Genomic DNA, 22,410 nt, shown 5'->3' with positions numbered 1-22,410 from the left:
TGCTCAGCCCATCGATGGGAAATATTCTGGAAAGCATCAGGCACAACAAAATACCCGCGGAGGTGGATGGACCATTAGACGACATAAAAAAGAGCACTCGGCTCGGCGCACAACTAGTTCAACGTTGAATGGGCGGTCACTAGAAAAACATTAGGCTCAACTCACAAAAAAGCCTAAAAAATATCAGCCCTTCCATCCTGAGAGAGGAAACTCCAGCGAAGCTGTTGGCTTCACTGAATTTACTATGTTCCTGTTTAGCTAAACTGGGGTTATGCTCTAGTGAATGATAAGCAAAGTGTCTGATTTTCACTTGGCAGACTACGGACAAAAACTGCTTCTGGCGAGACACAATGGCCTTTTATTGTACCGAATCCAAACTGTAGTTTTATTAGGTATTATTTTCAGTCAGTCATGCCGATCATTTCCTTCTGTTGTCTTAGTCACACATGAGATTTTTTTAATAATTATTTTTATTTATTTATTTATTTAAATATTTATTTACAGAATACTGCAGGCCAATTTAAGGGCCCCAGCAGGAGGGGCAAGAATATAACACTGCACACAACTGTAAATCTGCAAGAACAATAAAAAGATACAAAAAGATACATCATGGGTCATGGTTCAATACGATCAAGTCCTTCTACAGAGCCGGTTAACAACGGAGGTAGGCAGTTCCAGTCGTTTATGGTTCGAGGAAAGTACGAGTATTTTAAACGTTTGTTTTGGCGAAATACGGTGTTAATGAATGAGTCTGCCGATGCCGGGTTTGTCTTGTCGTAAGGGGTTTTAGGTACAAATCACAGTTTACTGAAAACTTGGTGTTATTCAAGAGAAAAAGAAATTTCAGCCTGTGAAATTTCCGACGTTTTTCAAGTGTGGGTTTTTCATAAGGTTTTTGGGGGAATCAGTTCTTCGGTACTTGGAGTAAATAAAACGGACCGCTTTGCGTTGGATTATTTCAAGAGCCTCGATATTTCTTTTTGTGTATGGGTCCCAGACGATTGATGCATATTCCTACGAGGGTCGTATAACATTCAAGTAGGTTAGTTTTTTAACAGTATAAGGAGCATGCTTCAGTTTCTGTCTAAAAAAAAATCAAGTTTACGGAAAGATAACACGCAAACATTAGAGATGTGCTTATTCCAGCTGAGGTTGTTGGTTAGAGTGACACCAAGGTACTTATACTCAACAACCTCAGCTAGTATCTGGGTACCACATTGATATGTAAACGGTAAAATAGTTTTTTTGTTGCTTACTCGCATAAAGACGGTTTTGTCTGTGTTTAACCTCATCTTCCATTGCTCGCACCATGCAAAGATATTATGAAGGTCAGTGTTTAGCAAGAGCTGGTCGTCAAGGGAAGGGATTTTATTAAACAGCCCAATCGATTCCAGTTTTTGAATAATCTGACCACGAGGAACAAGATTAAATGCCTTTGTGAAATCCAAAAGGTATCATCAACTTGAGCTGCCTTATTTAAATTTGTGAAAAGCTGTGCACAACAGAGAGTAATTGCGTTTCTGTGGAAAACCCTTTCCTGAAACCATGCTGAACATCCGAAAGTAGGTTATTTTCATTAAGGAACGTTATAATAAATTTAGCTATAATGTGTTCAAGCACTTTGCAAGATGAAGACGTTATAGAAATTGGACGATAGTTTGGGAGCAAATCTTTGTCACCCTTTTTGTGCACTGGAGCAATGCGTCCCACTTTCCAATCAAAAGGCAAGCGGCCGGAAGGGATGGAAGCGCGGAAAATGATTATAAGAAATTCTGATAACATCTCGGCATATCGTCGTAAAAAAGTTTTGGAAATTTGATCAGGACCGGTCGAAGTTTTAGTTTTCAAATTCAGGAGCAACGAAACAATACCGGGTAGAGATAAAATATCCGGAACGTCGTCATTACTTCGACACACTCGGTGGAGTGGCTCGTTAGAGGCGCTAAATACTTTATGGAAGCACAAATTGAAATGATTGGCAATCGTTTTCTTGTCGACAATAGTTGCTCCCTCGTGCGTTATTTGCTAAACACAATTGGTCTTTTTGCTCAAAAAGTTCCAAAATGTTTGTGGGCAGATGTAATAAAGTTGGGTAGAGTATTCTGAAATATCTACATTTAGCTATCCTCACAGCCTCGTTCAGTGTGTCCTGGGCAGAAAGAATAACGTTGCGTGGGGCACCCTTGCGTTTTAATATAACAAATTCCGAAATGATAGTTCTCCACTAGTGGTTTCGCAAAAATTGGATTGCATGCGACAATTAGCAACACGTTAACGAGTGTTTCTAGATCTCTTACAACGTTGAGATGATAGAACCGGGAAATCCCTCCCTTGGTTCTTTTCTATCTATAAAGCGAGTGTGGACGCGCCAGGTGTTTTTAATTCAACTTCACAGATCATTGCAACTCCCGCCCCATGTTCCTTTCTCTTCCTTTTACCTGCGTTGCAAAACAGCGCACACTGACTCTCGTATGTGTTCCCGCTAAACTTGCTGCGTGATAAATGCAGTACTCACCTACGAGGCAGAAACCTGGAGACTCATTAAGAGGGTTCAACTTAAATTGAGAACGACTCAGAGGGCAATGGAGCGGAAAATGATAGGTTTAACATTAGGGACAAGAAGAGAGCGGATGGGTCAGGGAACAAACTCGTGTTAAGGACCTACTAAAGAAATGGACGTGGGCAGGGCATGTAATGCGAAGGCGAGATAACCGTTGGTCATTAAGGGTAACAGAGTGGATCCCTAGAGAAGGCAAGCGTAGCAGGGGGCGGCAGAAAGTTAGATGGGCAGATGAGATCGAGAAGTTTGCAGGGATAAACTGGTCACAGTTTGCACAGGACCGGGGTAATTGGAGAATAATGGGAGAGTCATTTGCCCTGCAGTGGGCGTAGATAGGCTTGTGATGACGATGATAATGATGATGATGAAATGCAAAGCATGAGTTACCAACCGCAACCAAGCGTTCAGCCGCACATTTTGCACGTGCAAAAAGAGAGGCCGTCAAAAAATGTCCTTTCATATATTAACCTTTTCTTAACCTTTGAATCATGATTGTAGACAGATTTCGACAGGGTGAATACAAAGAAATACGAGGAATTAAGAGCGCATACCCTTATTGCTGCTGAATACAAAAGCTTCCCACGTGCGCAGTTTATTTCAGATTGCGGCTGTTAGAGTAAACACATACTGAGTAGAATAACCTACAAATATTTTAAAGCGGCAGTTTTGCCACTCAAAGACTACAATTTGGCACCATACTGACTGGAAGATCGTGTTTTCGGAAGCGTAATTTTTTTAGCAAAAACAGGTCATTACCTTTAACGTACGTTTATGAACAAAGCCGCACGCAAGAATTGATTTTGACTGTGAAGGCGAGAATTTCGTTATCACAAGGGTAATATATTTTTTTAGTGGCGCGATAGCAAGAAATTAGAAACCTTGTTCTGTTGAGATGCACCAGCTGTTAAAAGGGACGACAATGTTCGTATTTCTAAGGCGACTCAATCGAAACGCAGCTGCCGTAAACGTTAGCTTGTACTTTTCAGCGTCCAGTAACCGCAGATTCCACTGAGAACTTTTAGGTATACAAGCCGTTGGTCACGAACCCTTTGACCCTGGCCGCAGTCGTGGTTATCTGGACTAGCCGGGTCTGGACACCCGCGTCGGAGCTGAGTCGCGGGGTCTGCCACTGCTCCCTCGAACTTATGTTGAGTGTAGGCTGTCCTGTCTTACTGTTTGCGGGTCACTTCTCCGGAAAGGGCAGGAACATACCATGTGATGTAGGTCAGCCCTGTCACCACACGCTTTGCATTTACATGAATAGAGCCCTGGGTAACATCAGCTGTAAGCCACTGGATTGGGGAAATAATTAGTCTGTAGCCGTCGCCACAGCACTGATTACTACCATTTGCTCAGTGTCCTATCTCAGGCTAGGTATTTTCACCTTTGAGCCTATAATTTCAAATATGTCTTTGTAGTACAAAAGCCTGTCCAGGCCCAACGGTTGTATCGAATGAGCATCTGTGTTAGGAGTTTCGACAACAGATAGGTAAACAAAAGTTTGCGTTGCGTCGGGAGCTTACTCATTCCCTGCAAGGCAAGAGAGTGCTGGTCCCATATCAGTTGTATCTTGCCGCTTCAATCAATCCTCTGGTCGGATTTTAGAATTTGGAACGCTTCGATGGAGATGCATCCTCCCGCGTTAGGCGACCACTACAGTAAGCGACCACCAACTGGGAGTCGCTTTGGTCTTGTGGGACGCGACTATTGCCAGAGCAATAGGCACATCTTCAACAACCTCTGGTTCCGTCGTCCAGACCGAGCCGGAGGTGGTGCAATCGCCTTGTCTATCGGCCATCGCTAAGGCCCTTGCGTCGCAGCTGGTTTATTCGGCGTTGTCCACGTATTCATCGTTCTCGCATTTCGGAAATCTTTTGTGCAAAATTCCCGGCTCTGGCCTGCCGTTTATATTTGTTATGAACCGGGTTCCTGTTTTTTGGGGAGTGGCGGGTTATGTATGTGGGTCGCTATCTCCACTGTTACTTGGACATGCGCCATGCGCACGTCTGTGGTTTGTTAAGAGAATTTATAATTTGCCTCCCTCTCTGACTCTTAGTCAGCCGTTTTTTTGTGATTGATTGATTGATTGTAGGGTTTCACGCGGCGACGCAACGCAGGCGTTGAGGCGCGCCGTAGTGGAGGGCTCCCGATAAATTTTGACCACCTGGGGATCTTTAATGTGCGCCGAAATCTAGTATACACAAGAGGTTTTGCTTTTCGCTAAATCAGAAAAGCGGCCACCATGGCCGGGAATCGAACCCGCTACCTCGTGCTTAGCAGCGCAACGCCTTAGCTACTCAGCCCCCGCGGCGGGTCCGTTCTTTTTGTGCGGTTAGCTGGGCTTCTATGAGCTCGGTGAGGGTGTTTTGGAAGCCGAGCCCTTAAAACGGTTTGTTCGATGCCGTTATAGGTATACCGAGGGCTTGTTTGTGCACTCTCCTTATCATAGCGCTTGTTTTGTTGTTCTCATCTTGCTTTCGCTCCAGGTAAGGGGTAACGTATGTTATGAAACTTAAAACGAAAGCCTGTACCAATACTACTGGTTATGCTCTCTATTTCGTGATGCCTGCTTGAGATATTCGAGATGAGTCGAATTGTTTGATAGACACTACTTTCATTGGGTTCCAATGTTGTGCCCCATAGCCGGAATTCAAACGAGAAAAGCCCTGACACTCTGAACTGTCGCGATAACCGGCGTACTATCTGGAAAAAGCTGAATGTTTAGGGTGGTGAAGTCGGTTTGGACCCCCTGCTTGTCCAAAGGTATATTAGCAGACCTGAATTTTGTGGGACCCACCTTAAACCTCTCCGTTTTACGTTCCTCTCCACGGCGTGGATCACCCGTTCTAAAGTGCCCTGTACATGCTCTTCGCTACCCCCGGCCACCCAGAGCGTGACATCATCAGCGTGCAGGCTGTGATGTAGTCCCTCGATGTCTTTTAGGATTTGGGGAAGGCCCATCAAGACCACGTTGAAGGGGAAGGGTTACAGTACCAATCACCAGCGCTGTTTGATGGGAATGTTCGGGTAAGAGGATTTATCACGTTGTTCGGATTGTAAGTACAATTATTCGGTGGCTAATTGCTGCAAGCAGACCCTACACACGACCGCTGTAAGGAGAATAAAAGAGAACACACACCACTACCCATGTATATCAACTGGAACTTTCTGACTCACGCACGAAATGATACAACAACCGCGCTGGCACAGATACGTGCGGAATAACAGGGGGGATCGTCACGTCGATTTTGCGTGCCCAGGTTCGCGCACGAGGCAGGAGCGCACCTTTAAAACATGTCTTGTTTTTACCGGGTAGTAGATTCGGTGCATTCATAGTTCTCCTCTGCATTAAATGAGCCATGAGGACTAAACACAAGTTAGGTTCATTCGAAAGATTGGCTCGATAGAATCATACTGATACCAACGTTAACGCACACTTCGCTAAAATAAGCTACACAACTGGGAAAAAACGGAATGGCCATGCGACCCACTAGCTCATTTCCCGGAACAGAACCTATCATGTCATATGAGCTTAGCTATCCGATTGGCTTGGGACGGAACAAGCAAACGCCAATTAGGCACGGCCCAAAGGCTTTCCAAACGAACTATTTTCGCTTAAGTGTAACGCATATTCATTTTACAGCAGTAAGAATGCGGCGGTAAACAATGAAATTGACGAATACGAACGTAAGCATAGAAGTAACGATGCGCACTGCTGTTGGTACCGGGCGCAGTATGCTTGATTTAGCTGCATAGCGGCGTAACCGGCGTTGTTTTACGAGACCCTGTTTGTTGAGGTTATCCCAGGTTTCCCGAGGCGATCACTTTTTAGAGTCACCAAACCAATCCCGGTGCAAATACGCTCAAACACAAAGCAATGGCGGACAACGGTTCGTGGATGACTATATTAGCGCTGTCTGGGAGGGTTGACGGAAAGCAAGGCCTCAAACCCGAATGACGCAGTAGAAATTCGCTTGAATAAACGAGTTCCTGACGTCATTGCTGACATTACGAAAAACTACGATTTGGGGGGAGAATCAAAATTTTAACCTATATTGATCAATTTCTCAGTAAATACGGCGTCATTTGCTACCGGACAAGCGCTGGGGGCAATATAAAACACGAAATCTTTGGAATAAAACAAACTTTTATTCGGTCTTCATGGCTCCTTTAAGGATACACCACGCTCGATGGAGTTCTCGTCTGGCCAGTTCTTAAAATTTGCGTAATAGATATTTCTCGTGGAAGGGCATACAGCAAAGGCCGTGACGGCAATGGTCAGCTAAACGGTTCCCCGCAGTGCTTGTTTTGTTTGTCCTTTTCCATAAGCTTGCTCTTCACAGCGCTGTTTTAGGATGTCGTACTGCTAAAACAGCTTCACTGCTAAAACAGCTCCTGTGTTCTCCACCCAAAGAAAGCTAACCTGGAACGACGGAAACAATCCGGTTAAAGATGCACTTAATTATAATAAAAAAAAGTAAGTGCGAATATCTTATTATCGTCAGCAGTTTATAGCTAGGTGGAACCCCCTCAGCCATCAGATGTGTGAGTGCGGGTATATGAGACAAAATTGTGCAATATGTATACGTACATAAAGAATCCTGTAAATTTGCCGAATATTGTTCTTGGTTTTAATGCTGTTTGGGGCTCTTCAAGCACCACAGTATAGGTTTGGGCGAGTTGGTACATAGCTACATATCGAAACGCAGCACAGACAAATACAGGAGCACAGAAGAGGACACACTGAGCCCTGTGTGTATCGTCTTCTGTGCTCCTGTATTTTCCTTTGCCACGCTTCGATACGTCCTCGATCAAGCTTTATCAGGTATCTTTAAAGGAGCAAAACTTTTTACCTCAGGGGTAATGCTTAACAAAGTTTTAGCTCTACCTGTACATTGTCTTGGAAGCCCGACTTTCGAAGCAATAGTAGTTGAACGCACTCTGTAAGATGACAGCGTTTCCTGTCTATGCTGGTATATGCGCACACACCGCTGGCCTCTGCAAAGGGGTTGCACAGAAGCCGTATTTGAAAAGCACGCGGCGTCTCCCTCCGGAACTAACTCCGGCACCTATATTTGGACATTCAACACTTGACGCGCTCTATTTCTGATTTCTCATGCCCGATCTACGTTCCACAGCTCGTGCATCAGAAGTTAAACAATTACGTGGCCCCCGACGTGACATTTATCATGAGAGCCCGCTCTGCCTCGATGCTGTCTCAGTCTGCCAGCTGCTTCTATAGGGGCACTGTTGCAGGTGTATGAATAGCCATTCTGCAGCAACAAGTAGTTACAGTGAGCCCGATGACGAAACTTCAGGCGTAGCATTGACATCGAGAGAAGGCTGGTGACGAACGTAGCAAGAGCAGTAATTTCATCTACCAATCTTCTCACAAAAAACTAAGGGATCTTTTGTAACTTTTCCTACATAAAATCATCTAAGAGAGTGCGTGCGGGAACTGCAACTGTATTTACATTACAGACGGGGTGAGAAACACAGACCAAGATAGAGAGGTCGGAGTGGAGGGGTGCTACTTGAATTGCTTGTAGATAATTTGCAGAACGCATTGCTATTCCGAAGTACATGGAAATAGATGTGCTCTCTCTTAGAGGCATCCTGTTCAATATTTTCAAATTTGGAGTAGTAAGATCTGAAACGGAAATTCAGATTCAGCGACAAACACATACATAGGATTGCTGCAATGAGCAACGTTTGTTTTATGGTGACCATATAGCTGTGCCACTAGACTAACTGTGCTAATTTGCGGCTCATCCTCTTCTTCTTCAACATACATTTAAAAAGAAAACAGTCATTACTGCCAATTCATCATTTATTCACTGTGAACAACATTTTGTCAAATGCCCTCGGTAGTATGGTTATATCTACGTATTTCTTTAAAAATGTTATTTCCCGGTGGCAGTTCCTACAGATGTAGTTTTATAGACAAACAATGTTTTCGAGCCACTAGATGTAAATAAAACTTGCTTCAATCAAATTGTCACCAGGATACAACAACCAAAAGTACCAGCCGCTAAGTTGCAGGCGCTACGTTTTAGCCAGTGGAAAGCAAAAAAAAACATAAATTGCTACAACCATCTTGGCTTGCACTTAGCCATGGAATTAGCCAGCAACTGACACACAATCAGCGTGGAATGCTATTTTGCAGTCAAGGGGAATCGCGCTTAATCGTTGCTACCATTCGCGTGGAAGAAAAGTGCACCGCATTCAATTGAATAGTTTCTCAGGATGGGTCTCAGCGTTCTGATTTCAGCGGAACAGAAACAGGATCCCGTATGCTTTCAGTCCACCAAGCTGAATTATGAAGGAAGTGGCACCGTTATTTTCCCTAATTCTATCACTGTATAGTGCTTATCTGGTATAGAGGAAGGATTTTCGCTAATCTTTGAGAGCACTTGCCTATGCATTGTACACCGTAACATTAGAGCCCAAAACAAAGCGCAAATTCACTCCTCATATCGATCACACGAAAACAGTGGAGAAATCGAAATTTGGTGAACAATGCCGGATGACCCTCATGAGAGCATCTAGCTCAAAGAAAACCGTCCGGGGAAATGTGGCCGAGCTGCTAATTACTTAGCTTAGGTCGCACGTTATTCTCCATGGACGCTTGGAAGAAGAGAAATTCCTTTAAAAATATACGATAGCACCCCCAGCCACAGCCAGGAAGATAGCCAAAGTGAGCCAGCCTTTGGCGCAGCCTGAATGCCTTCCCCTTAAAGAAAGCGGGGTAGGAGTGGAACGGTGTCCTTCATTGGGCCTAAGTGCTAGTCACCCTAAACGAGACTAATGGTGGCTGGTGCTTTATAACTCAAGCAATCTTAGTGGCGTACAGCCATAGACATCCAAAACAACGGGAACTAGCGTGGCTGGTGGCGTTGATTAGGGGATCAGTTTTTTCACCATCTTTTTCTCCGAATCGTTGCTGCTTAAGGCCAAACTTACGCCTTGAAAAGAGGCACAGTTTGGAAGTGCATTGCATGTCTTTTTATGCCCACCCACTCTCCATGAAACGTCGAAGTGCGATAAGGTTAAACTGGACCACAAAGAGACACGATAGTTCATATTCATAACTACAGCCGAAGTTTTTGTTTCATTTTCAGAGTTTTAGGGACTAGACAATTTGGCACGCAAACATTTTCCCCCGTTCCCGATGAATGTAATACACGTCGAAATGCTCGGAATTTCACTGCACGACATTGTACTTTTGTTAGAATAATACAAGCTGGGAGGACCAAGAATGGTGAATTTTGGTTGTCCGTAAAAAAAAAACACAGCTCCTCCCTAATAGCTCGCCACCACTTAAGAAAGGATTTTTTGGTGTGGTTTACGTAAGTTTTGTGAAGCGGAACATGATTTTGCCGCCCCTCTGTTTCCCTAACTGAGCGCAATGTGCCCCATCTGAGGAAGAATGCTGCGGGTATGGGCGTTGCAAACGTCAATGTACGTCTCGAGGAAGCATCGCCGCGAACGACTTCTCAGTTGGTCAAAAATTGCCGATCTCTGTCGGTAGACCATCCTCTGAGAGACTGCTTCATTACATTGCGACTATTTCTACGTGCTTCCCTTCAAAAAGTTCCATAAACACAAAGGTGCGCACGAAGAAAAGAGGGCGCGAACTGCAGTGGACGAAGACAACAAACGACACATACTTGCGCTTCTCACTCGTTTCTGCATGTGTCGTTTCTTTTATTGTTTATCCACATCTACGTTGCGCCATGTCTTCTTCTTCTTTAGGTACGTGCCAACTAGTTCAGCAACAAGGTTTTACAACATTGGGAATTCTGGAAAAATGCTTAAGCTACTTTACTAAACTACCACACTGATTGACGTTGCACGAATGACATTTGTAACACATAAAATAGGGCTGTTTGAAAACAATGTGGGTTGGCCTGAGAGCCTTTACAAATACCGCCTGAACACATCTGCGCTACATACCGGGACTTTCTGAAGTCGGCTTCATTTTACACGCGCGCATTACTGGGAAGGCAAGTTGGCGACGCCACTCACCTTGACAAAAGTGCAAGGCACCAAAGCTTTTATTACATACAATAAAAACGCCAGGCATCCTTTCGAAATTCTTTATACTACTTTACACAAACGAATTGCTGTGAAGACGTTTTTCTCCAGGCAAAGTAAGAAGCTGCTAATTCAGCGTGTTGGTTGCACATTATCACAAAAGCAGCATAGCTGCGACACGGACTACAGGACAACTTTACCCACATGAGAGCTGACCAGATGTACCGGGTACCAGATGCCTAGACTTTTCTGTTGAGCAATGCAATGACTTTGATATCCAAGCATTATAGATGAATATCTTTGAATTAAGGAAACCCTACAATATGGCCGATAAACGCTTTAACAGTTTGTCTGATGCATTGGGAAATCTGTAGTTATCGCCCACTGACAGAAGTGATGCATTGTTTTGTTTGTCGCAGGAGGTGCGTCACTCAGTTTCTGCTTGGCTTGTGGTGCGATGTTCTGTAAAGTGATCATCGAGTGCGCTTGTTGCTGCAACGGAAACGAAGCTTGCGAATATTGGCGATATCGCGGGAGTGACGTCATTATAAATCGTAATAAGTGCGAAGACCATAAAAAGAAGACACCTACACGTACACAGCGGATAGCGCGACCACTGGCTTTTTTGATATAGCATCATGAGTATAAAAGTTTCCTTGTTGGTTAGTTTGTTCTCCTGCAGACACATTACCTGGATTGTATGCTTACGGGATTTTGTAGATGTTCTCGGGAGTTTTAGCTGCGGCTCGGCGATTCCAGTAATTTACGCTTTCGGTCGTATTTTTGTTTCAGATATGCTGCATGTATACGTGTGTGCATGCGTGCTTGTAGTGCACCATCTTGTTATCTCGGTGTATCGGTTATCTTTTAGAGTCGTAGCTCTTAGGGTCGTTTTCTTTGGCGTTGAAGTGATTTTCGCCTACCCTGTGTGTGATACCACTGAGACTGGAGTCAGTTTCATATCTTCGTCGGAAGGCAAACAAGACCTTGATGGCTCAAGCTGCTTAGATCGTGCACCTTTACCCGTGCCTATTATGCTAGATTAACATTCACGGGGAGCTGCAGTGACGTGGTTTGTGCAGAAATGAACACAAGAGAACTCATATCCCTGCCCCTTGCGCCACTCAAGGGCTGGAGAGCAGGATTGGAAAGCGCTGAACCATTCCGAGCTGTGCTGCTATGCGACACAGCCGCCACACTGGTCCTCCAGTCAGGGCTTTTCCGCCGTCGGCTGCTTTCGGCAGCTATTTGGGTCTCGGGGTGAAACGAAAAAGCCTCCCTGACCTGCGTCGCCGCCGAACGCAGGTGCCGTTGGGCATCCCGGTGAGCTGCGTTGGCCGTTACATGTCAAGTGTGCAAGGCGTGCTCTGGGCTCCTTTGTGGAAAAAGGATACTCTCAGTTACTTTCTGTTCGATTATTTCCTTTACACGTATTAAGATCGTGGAAGAAGTAGGATATAGCAGAGCAAATGTTTTCGCAGTTTCAGAATCTGAACATGTTGCTTTCGTGGTTTTTTATGGATGATTATGTTCTAAACATTTGCTACAACGAAGCTTTCTTCTGCGGATGTTATATAGGTGTCCGTTGAGCTAATCTTGAAGCATCTATCTGGGCTAACAACATGTGGCTGAATTGGACGATGAATGAAGGCCGAGTTGATCAAGTGAGAGTGTGTATTTCTGTCAGAAGTTGGTGCACCGTCATTCGTCCCAACTTCTCTGTCGTCATTCTTTTTGTTTTAGCGCAACCTCACCCTGATCACGCAATTTTCAAGAAGCTCTTGTAAAGGTACTGGGAAGGGTTTTCTTTCGATAAAATATTTCCTTTGCAATAAAGTTCATGAGCATGCGTTGGTGGGCTAGTTGTTTATGCGTAATAACTGGGTTACCAGCGCATGGAGACGAGAACACAAAAGGAAGAAACAACAAGGCAAGGACAGCACCGTGTCCAGTCGTTTTTCTTTTTCGTTGTCCCCGGCTGCATGCGCTGGTAACCGTGTTGATGCCTTTGAAATGTTCAGGCTACCACGCGTCGAGACTGTTGCACTAAGGTCAGGCATGTTTATCAGCTTCAGGAGTTTTATTGGTTTGCTGTGCACATTTCCATCACCTGATATGCGAATGATAACTTCTTAGGCTTGCAATTAATACCGAAAATTAATTTGAGCAACATCGCCATCTCAAATACCGACTTTCTCGTTCGCACCCATAGTTTCTGGGTGAGGAGAATGAATGACCGGGAACTTTGTAAAGGATTGGGGTTTGCTAAATACCACGCCAGATAATTAAATCGATGCAAAGGTCTTGCCCTTGTGGGCAATACCTAATCTTTCGGTCAGAATATCGGGTGGGAAAATTTTTCAGAAAAATGGGTTGAAAATTGAGCACCTCGGTAAGAAATTGTTTCAAAATGCTATATGCCATTGTAATAAAGAGTGAAGGAAAATACGAAAAACAACAAGATTTCCCCCACTATTAGTAAGATCCCGGGGCACCGTGGCCTCGTATACAGACAGGAAGTCCATCGGCTTGAGCTTGACCGTGGCTCCGACGACCCCCGTTTGCTGTTTCTGTACCGCCACCTTTCAACTCCTCGTCAAAGTGCTGCAGGACATGAGCGAGGTCTTCGTGGGGTCCCCACTTTTCCTCATCAGGAATATTAGAGGTTTCTCCAGTGGGAACAACAGCTAGAAGCCGTATATCGAAACATCTGTCACCGCTGTTTTAACAAATTTGAAAGTCGGCGAAACGAACAATGTTTCAGTTTCTTTCTGTTGGGCAATAGCAATTCAGGCCTTCCGAAGTAACTGTATCGCTAAATAAGTCTGCCAAAACAATTTTTTTCTGGTTTGATGCGTAAGTGCGGTCCGCGTTTGGGGAATTTAGCCCCGGAAGTAGGTTGCGCTGGACACACTTGCATGAGCTGATACGTCATATTACACTCCAAACTAGTTAATTCGAAGTCGCATAATTCGAACTAATGGATATTTCGAATTGCTTTCTTGTTCCCGGAAAAGTGACGTGTATTTGAATGGGAGAAACTATCGGTAATTGAAACTTGAAGCGCTACACATGGATAATTCGAACAATACTGCCCGTCCGCAGGGGCTACTTTTCTAGAAATGAGAAGCCGAAGGCGACAGTTCAGTGCGTGACTAGCTTTTGCAGCTTCCGAAACCCGCACACGCGTGCTTATTTTACGTACACTGGAGCAGTTCTGGCATAAACCACGTCACCTTCGCACTATGGATCGTTGTCTAGAAGTGCGCGCCTGCTTCTTCGGATTCCCAATCTCGAACTGACCACTGCCTATGCCGTACTTTTATAGCACCTAATGATTGAAAAGGTGCTCCGAAGGACGTGAAATACCATCAATTTTATCGCGTATGCGTTTCTAATACCGTTAGCGTCGCTGTACCGCCAATGACATGGGCTCCGCTAGTTCGAACTCCGGATAATTCGAACGGATTTTCTATCCCCTCGGAGTTCGAATCGACAGGGTTTGACTGTGTGTACTCTAGCCTTATTTTGAACTCTGCCGCGCTCTTTTTATTCCTGATTTTGACCGTTTGAGGTGGATTTCAATTTTTAAGATTTACTTGAAAATTGTTTACCATCCTTTGTGTGTTTGTAGGTTTTTGTTTTCTTGGTTATTGATTTTTGGCTCTTCACCTAACCCCCGCCCATGAAACACGTTTCGTTTTTAGTAATGCGTTTTTCTTCAAAGTCCACCCCAGATACTACCTTCTGCCGATATTATAGCTTTTTTTGGGTTACATTTGATGCTCAGCTAGAACATTCAAAGTAAAGGGTTCTTCCATTGATGTTTTTTGCTGTTTTAAGAAATGTGGTACGTTTTGCCCCTGATATTGCTTAAAACTGCTGCACCCTCAATAACCACTGTATAATCTAGTTATCCCTTTATGAAAGCAGTAACGCGCAGAAGTTATTCATTTAGGGAGGCAAAAACACGTGTACCTGTACTGCTAAACAAGGTAGTAGGCAGGATACAAACTTTTTTTTCCTATTTTTTGAGGGTCGCAAAAATTTAACGTTGCGCGCTAAAGCAACAACAGCTATACTAAAACTCGCTAATGTATTTTTCAAATCCTCGAATTTAAGTGCACGCGCACGCATACAATTATTAGCATGTAAATGCACACGTACTGCCCTTCAGGGGCTCCTACTGCGAAGTACCTAGGCCCGTATTCACACATGGCATTATAAGCTGTTCCAATAAAGTAACAGATGACGCAACGTATCAAGCCTAGTACGTCGAAGCGGCAAAACCCCAGCTATCCATAACGAGGGCGCAAAGCCAAGATCACGCCTGTCGTCGTGCTTGCTGCCGTTGCGTTGTCGGATAGGCGTTTTTTAAGTAAAGTAGAAGGCCGCGCGGAACATTCGCAATGTTTAATTACCATCTCACGTTCCGTGCGGCCCCAAGTTTGACGGACACAGAGTGGCAGGTAACGGACGTATAAGGAGGGGCGTTTTTCGTCGCCTACGCCAAGAGCCCTAGCAGTGGCTCCTACAGACGCGATGGTTCACAGAACTTTCGCATGAGTCCAACTTGTTCGTTGCCTTCAGAGTGAAAGTTTCCATTTATACGTACTTCGTAGACTGCACCATTTCTAGCTAACATAAATAACGTTACCACAAATACAAAAATAGTGCGAATATCCTGCGTTATGTTGAGCTTTGTAGAACTGTGTTATCTTTATTTATATTCATGAGGTAGAAAGACAGCTGCAGGGAAAATGAGGAGTTTGCAATGAACATCATGTCTCTCTGAAGGGATTAGGAATTACAGGATCACGCACCTTTCTCTGTACACGCATTTGCTATGAATCTCGGAGAATTTGAGTTTGTATAAACATTCGCTACGGGTAAATTTGCGGAGCCCTAAAGACATCTCGCCAGCTTCCTGAAAATATTTCATACATAAGCAAATGCATGGGAAAGATGTCCTATGAAATTCAACATTAAGCATACCGTAATTCATAAATTATACCGGCCATCTGAAGACGCTTTTTTCATGCAATCTCCCCTTCTTAAGTTTATTAGTTTACCACGGGATTCGATAGACGATGACCGAATATAAAAAGTGCACCTCGAGCAACGCGTCGTGTCGTGTGCAGGCACCAGAGCCATTCTTCGCTCCGGGAAATTAGCGGCTTGTGCTGAGATAGCCGGCAATCACGGCGTGTGCCGGTGACGCGTCGGCTTCCACCTCCGGTGAATGCAGCATGAGCTGGGAGAGGGGAGAGGCAATGCTGTAGGCGTCACACCAGTGGCCACCGCTGTCACTGTGGTCAGGTTGCGGGCGGGTTCGAAAAAACCATTTGTCACGTCGTGCATACATCACGCAACTCCAGGTGTCACGAAAACGCGAGGCGGAGCTCTCCTAATTGCCTCCAGACTACGGCGCGCCGTCGACTACTTCGTATTCTTTGTTTGTGTATGTTTATGTCCGTTACCGCCATTTGCATTTAGTTTGCATATACTCCTGCTTCGCTTCCGTGCGAAGTATTTATTGACAAGTTTCCCGGAAGTCATACCGGTCAACATATGCTACATCACAGCGGGACGAAATTACGTCATTTATAATAATCAACATTCACATATTGGTATATTAACACCCTTATGTCTGGGTAGTTCCTGGTTTCCGTATGTGATGGGTCATTTGCAGGCCGCGAAACGATGTGATTGCTCTCACTGAACTTGCAGTTTCGTGCGCGATTTTACGGTGTCGGCTCCTTTGTTCAGTTATTCAGCGTTCCACTCCTTCGCCCTTTATGTATTTTTTTCTAAACGCGTGGATGCTGGTCCGTCACAATATTTTTAAATAACTTTGTTCCATATACCTGCTATATTACCCGTCTGAATTTTCAGTTTCTCCTGAAACAAGAAAGTGCCCTTGCTTATGTACTTCATTTAAATACTTCATAAAGTACAAAAATTGGACGTAACGTGCGTTGAGACAATAAGAGAAATTATGTCTGGCTTATACGAAGACTCCGTCCTCCCGCCGAGGTCAAAAGCACGAATTATTCAGCGAGCACCCCTAGGACCGAAAATTAATGACCGAGAGAACGTGCGCCTGTTTGGGTGACGCATGTTAGCTGCTCGTGCAGTTTATCTAACGGCTCTCTGGGGGAGTTCCTGATTTTTGCACGTTTAAACGGGCGAACGAATAAACTGAAAATGATAGGAGAAACTTCGGATCAGCAAAATATTGTCTTGTATTGATATATCTTTTACGATAATAACAATAAGACATCCCAAACAAATAAAAAAAGCGCACTGTGCCTTTGTGTCGAGCCTAATTCCGAAAGCAAACCTTTGGCTATGAAAGTAATAGAAGAAATTTATCATAGCATAAGAGCGAAACTGGAACATGAGAAGTAGTGCGCTTGTAAAAGGTAATAAACAAAAGAATTTTTTTAAGCGTAAGAATTGGCGACGGGTCCTGATATATGTCATCGAGACAAAGGACAACCGCAGGATAGTGTACCAGGCAAACTGCAGCCGTAACCAAGGAGAAAACAGCGCAAAACAAAACGACAAACAGAAGAAATAGGATAGCACAGACAAGCACTGTGATGTATGGTCAGCTCTCCTCTATCCCTCTCCTTTCCTGAGTCGCCTTTGGTTATGCGCGGTTTTCACAACGAATGCCTACCAGTGCTCGGCTCACCCCATATCTACAACCGTGAAGTTGTCGATCGCTATCGTCATATGTGTTGCGGTAAACTGAACTCCCATATCACTGTGCGCCGCAGGGGAAAAGAGAGCACATTGAGATCCCCGTCGGCCACTAATGAGCCCAGGTTGAGCAGCTTCGTGTGGCTCGTGCAGAGCCGTGCTGCGTATGCGCGAGGCGCGCCAAAGCGAGTGAGTTGGGTTGGATTGAATTAGATTGTATTTGATTAAATTGGATTATATTGTACTGCATTGGATTCAAAATCGTTTTAACAGCCGTAAGCATGTTAATGAGCTAATCCTAGACAACTAGGAAACCTAGGAATAAACAGCTGAAATTTAGCTCACGCTACCTTTGTCCTCGCCTAGCCGAGCTAAGCCACAGGTAATTTTTTTCCTTCGGTGAGGGAAAAGCCGTGAGGCAGCCCAGCGATACAGACTTGTTTTAAATCTGTTCTGTGTTTTTATGCTTTTAATGAACGAACTACGTTTGTCAAGCAGTAAGCAGTGGTACTAGAGGAACCGGGAAAGTGCAAGGACTGACTAGAGATTTCCTGTTAACCCTAAAGGCCATCGGAAGACCATTCAGTACCACAAGAAGGCTGTGCCACACCGATGGGCGAGCTATACCTCACCAGTCCTAGCTCTACCACGCCTCGCCTGCCGGCCTCGTGGAACCACCAGCTTGAGGCTATCCGCCCCCTCTAAAAACGGAGAGCATCGGAGACATCGACCCGGAAAAGTTGGCGGAGTCGATATGGCCGTCGTTCACCGAAAATAACTGGCCTACAAGGAAATTGAACCAGCGGCCACCTCGCCGGAGTTCAACCTGCCCCGTGTTAAGAACTCCCCGCCGAAGACAGGGAAGGGCGCGCAAAAGCACAAGTTTCCGGCAGTTCTTCTGAAAATAATGCTGCGAAAAACATTGTTGAAGTCTTTTGTTCCTGCTGAAGATAGAAGAGGCTAAGCTCGAGCATTTGTAGGCTCAACTTCGTTCCCTGTAGTGTTTCTTCGTGTGATTTTATGACTGCCTGTTTAAAAACAAGTGTTTGCGATAACAACATAGCCTTGTCATTGAAGATGCGATGATTTTAATTTAGTTGCTGTGTTTGAAGGTGAGCTCCCCTAAACTTCGGATATAGCACATTTGGTTAAACATAATCTCCTGCATTTTAGTCAACATGGATTTCGTCTTTTTTAATTGCTCAACGCAGCTCAATGAGTTCACGCGTGATTTGCCTCTAGCAATATATGAGCGTAATATACTTTACTCTATTTTCTTGGACTTCAAAAAAACATTCGAAGTTCTTCGTTATAACCTTCTTGTTAGTACACTAAAGGACTATAAACACAATGACTCTGTTATTGCATGGATGGGCGAGTATCTCTACGACAGAACTGGGTCGTTGTTGAAGGTTGTTCTTCCGTGTATGCTGCTGTGACCTCAGCAGTTCCCCAAGACTCAATTATGGGCCTTATTTTGCTTTGTTTATATAAAAATGATATTACTATTGGCCTTGAATCGTCGTTCTGAATGTTCGCTGATGACCGTGCAGTTTACAGGACTATAGAGAATGAACGTGATTCCGAATATCGGCAGAATGGCACTAACATCTTGCTGTACCGATTGAGAAAGGTCATTGAATTTTAAAAAGTGCTTTCACGTACCCTTTATCAGGAAGCAGATATACCACTTGAATTCGATAGCGTAAGTAACGGTGCTTTTAGCGCCGCCAGAGAATGGAAATATCTACCAGTTGTTTAACAAGTGGTTTGAGTTGGACTAGGCACGCTCACAACATAAAAGTAAGGTGGTAAATGTTTGGAGGTTTTAAAAACGAAATTTCGAAATTAAAACGAACACATGATTATGCTGGCACGTAATAGCGTGGCATAAGGTTTGAGTATTTTCACCATAGGTATTTTCTTCATTCGTACATTTACGGGGGGAAACCTCCATAGTCAGCTTTTTTTCTGCAGCGGGATATTGCGAGGATATTTAGCCATAGGGCCAGATTTGGAGTTACGTCAAATTACCATTCAGACTAACTACCATGTTTCGAAATATTGCCGGCCGCATTCATAGGTGTATTGACTTCGCCAATGGCGAGCTTAGACGGGTTGTTACATTATTACCCACACCAAGGCAGCACACGAAGGTTACCAACAATTCAACCTTACCCACTATTTGTAAAATGATCAAAGATGCGGATTTTTCAAAAAGCGCTTGCTTTTTTTCTAATCGTCTCTAAAATACTATAAAGCAAAGTTACTAAGCATTCACATTGCATACGCGAAATGTTAGTAATCTGGAATGGCATTACGCTAACATTGCCCACAACCTTATGTCATCCCGTTAACAAGGATATTTAGTTTCATCATCATCATCATTATCATCATCACCAGCCTATCTACGCCCGCTGCCGGGCAAAGGCCTCTGCCATTATTCTCCAATTACCCCGGTCCTGTGGCAACTGGGACCAATTTGTCCCCGCAAACTTCTTGATCTCATCTGCCCATCTAACATTCTGCCGCTCCCTGCAACTCTTCCCTTTTCTAGGGATCCACTCTGTAACCCTTAATGACCAACGGTTACCTTGCCTTCCATTACATACCCTGCCCACGTCTATGTCTTCTTCTTAATTTCTACTAATAAGTCCTTTACACTCGTTTGTTCGCTGACCCACTCCGCTCTCTCCTTGTCCCTTAATGTTGCACGTATCATTTTCTGCTCCATTGCCCGCTGAGTCGTTCTCAATTTCAGTTGAACCATCTTAGTGAGCCTCCAAGTTTCTGCCCCGCAGGTGAGTACCGGTACGATGCAGCTGTCATACACTTTCTTTTTTTAGTTTAGTTTAGGTTTTTTAGTTTAGTTTATGTAGTATAGTTTAGGTTTTTTAGTTAAGTTTATGTAGTTTAGTATAGTTTAGGTTTTTTAGTTTTGTTTAGGTAGGTATGAAGGTTGCGCACTAGTGGCATACGAGGGGGAGTGATGCAAGACCAGCAGTTTGCCTGAACGTATTGGAATTCAATGTGCAACGGGAGACAAAGACCATTTTGCTTGTCCTTACATACCACTTGTTCTGTCTCAAGTGGGGCAGAAGTTTAACTTACACGGGTCAGGCATCTGTTCTTGCAGAACAATTAGCCGGTTTGGAACACAACTGACTGGAGTAATCTAAATGTTCGTACAAAATGTCCACCACATGCTGAAGTTATTGTGTTTATGTTGAATTGGTTTTCCGCTGTGCTATTATGAGCAATATGAAAAGGAACAATGAGCAATATGAAAAGGAACACAGGAACGTCTGCAAACAGCCTCGAAACAGACTCGGAGCGACACGCGGATGGCGCTGTTAAAAACAAAGGGGAAAAGCAGGGCGCTCTACCATTAACTGTTGGCACTCCCACGCCGGTGGCATTTCTATAAAGCAGCTTACATCATTTCGTCGATAGTATGGTATCGTCCTACAGCCGATAAGACGCACGGCGGGGATGGAAACAGTTGTTAGAACCGCGTCCCCCTTTCCACTTTGTTTCCGGCGGTTGCCGCTGCGTATCACTCACAGCTGTGTCTGAGGGTGTTTTGTGCGCGTTCCTGTGTTCCCTTTCATATTGATCGTAATAGTACACGTAATGTAGCTCGCTTACTTTCCACTTTTAAATGCAGAGCACTTTAGGCGCTCGCCTTGTCAACCTAGCTCAATCGCTGGAACCAAGCATATCGCCACGGCGCTACGGTGTAGCCTGTCACTGTCCCTTCGCCGCTGCGTAACCCAGAGGCTTCGAAAGCCAAGCGGCTATGCCAGGATATACGTAGCGTGAGTTAAGGTTCAGCTGGTTATTCTTAACTGTGCTGGTTGTCTGGGATTAGCTGATTATAATGCTTACTGCTCCTTATCGTCCAATCACAATCCAATCCAATCTAATCCAATTCAATCCAATCCAGTCCTGGCGCTTGCGTAGCAAGGCTGTCCAGGAGCTACGCGAAACTGGTTAACCTAGGCTAGTGTCGCCAATCCATGTAACGCTGTCGTTCGCGGCGTACCCAGAGGCTTCGATAGCCGAGAGGTTTATCACACGCGTTCGAACCTCGTAAAACTCTGGCGCTTGTCATTCATCTTTCAGCTTGTCATTCATCTGTTTAGAGCAGAGAAAACTATAGGTACATTTGAGGACAGACAAATATACGTCATCAACCGGCAGCGCCCGGGTTCCGTTAGTTAAGGACGCCCGTTAGGCTGGTTTTTAAGATAGTAAATGCAAAATATGGAAGTGGAAAGCAGACACGTCTGGGGAAAAAGCACAAAGAGAACAGAACTCCCGCTTATGCAGTTTCAGGCAGGGAACGCGTGAGCACTGCGAAGGCGGGAAATTTGAAATGCATCGGGTGGTAAGAGTAAGCGGATAACTGCGGTACAGCGAATTATAGGGAATCACTGCTTTTTACTTACGACAGCTTTCCCATTGAGTGGAACGGCTTTAATTTTTTTTGATATTCACAGTTTTTCTGGGGGTTCAGGCGGTCCACCGCACTCCCCTTAAAACAACAAAGTACGCAACTCGTGCAGCACATCAATTTATCCGCTTTTGAGCGTGTTGATGGGTCTGGAAACACTGCTTTAATTCATCCTCAATGCGCAAGCTCAAAGATGTCATGAAGACGCCAGGCGGTATTTTTGGAGAATGATTCACCATTCCTTCTCAAGTGACGCCTCTGCATTAGTAAGGGTCTCGCATCCCTCTTTATAGACTTTTGAAAGCTAGTCACATTCACTGCGCCAGCACAAAAGAGCGAGCAAAGCGCTGAGGGGGTCTTGCAAGCTGGCGGAAAGAAGCCGGTGCTGTCGCCGCCTTCCTGCCGCCTCGGGCATGTCAAAATGGTAACAGGGAACGCTGTAGGCGACAATAGAGAGTGAATGGCAATATTGGAATAAGGAAGAAAATATGTTGGTGTGGTCGCATGACATCATTAGAGCCACCGCAACAGCTGTGAAACGGTTCATCCCCATTTGGCCTAATCTTGCGGCTCGTGTTTGATATTTTATTTTTGTGTGTTCAGTCCTTAGCATCCTGATGGCCCCAATGCGTTGCTATGACGCGGTAGG

The sequence above is a fragment of the Haemaphysalis longicornis genome, unplaced genomic scaffold, assembly GCF_048455015.1.
Source record: "Haemaphysalis longicornis isolate Haplotype H1 unplaced genomic scaffold, Haemaphysalis longicornis Haplotype H1 scaffold_3, whole genome shotgun sequence".
Lineage (NCBI taxonomy): Eukaryota > Metazoa > Arthropoda > Arachnida > Ixodida > Ixodidae > Haemaphysalis > Haemaphysalis longicornis.
The sequence above is the reverse complement of the archived record's forward strand: the minus strand, read 5'-3'. Positions refer to the sequence as shown.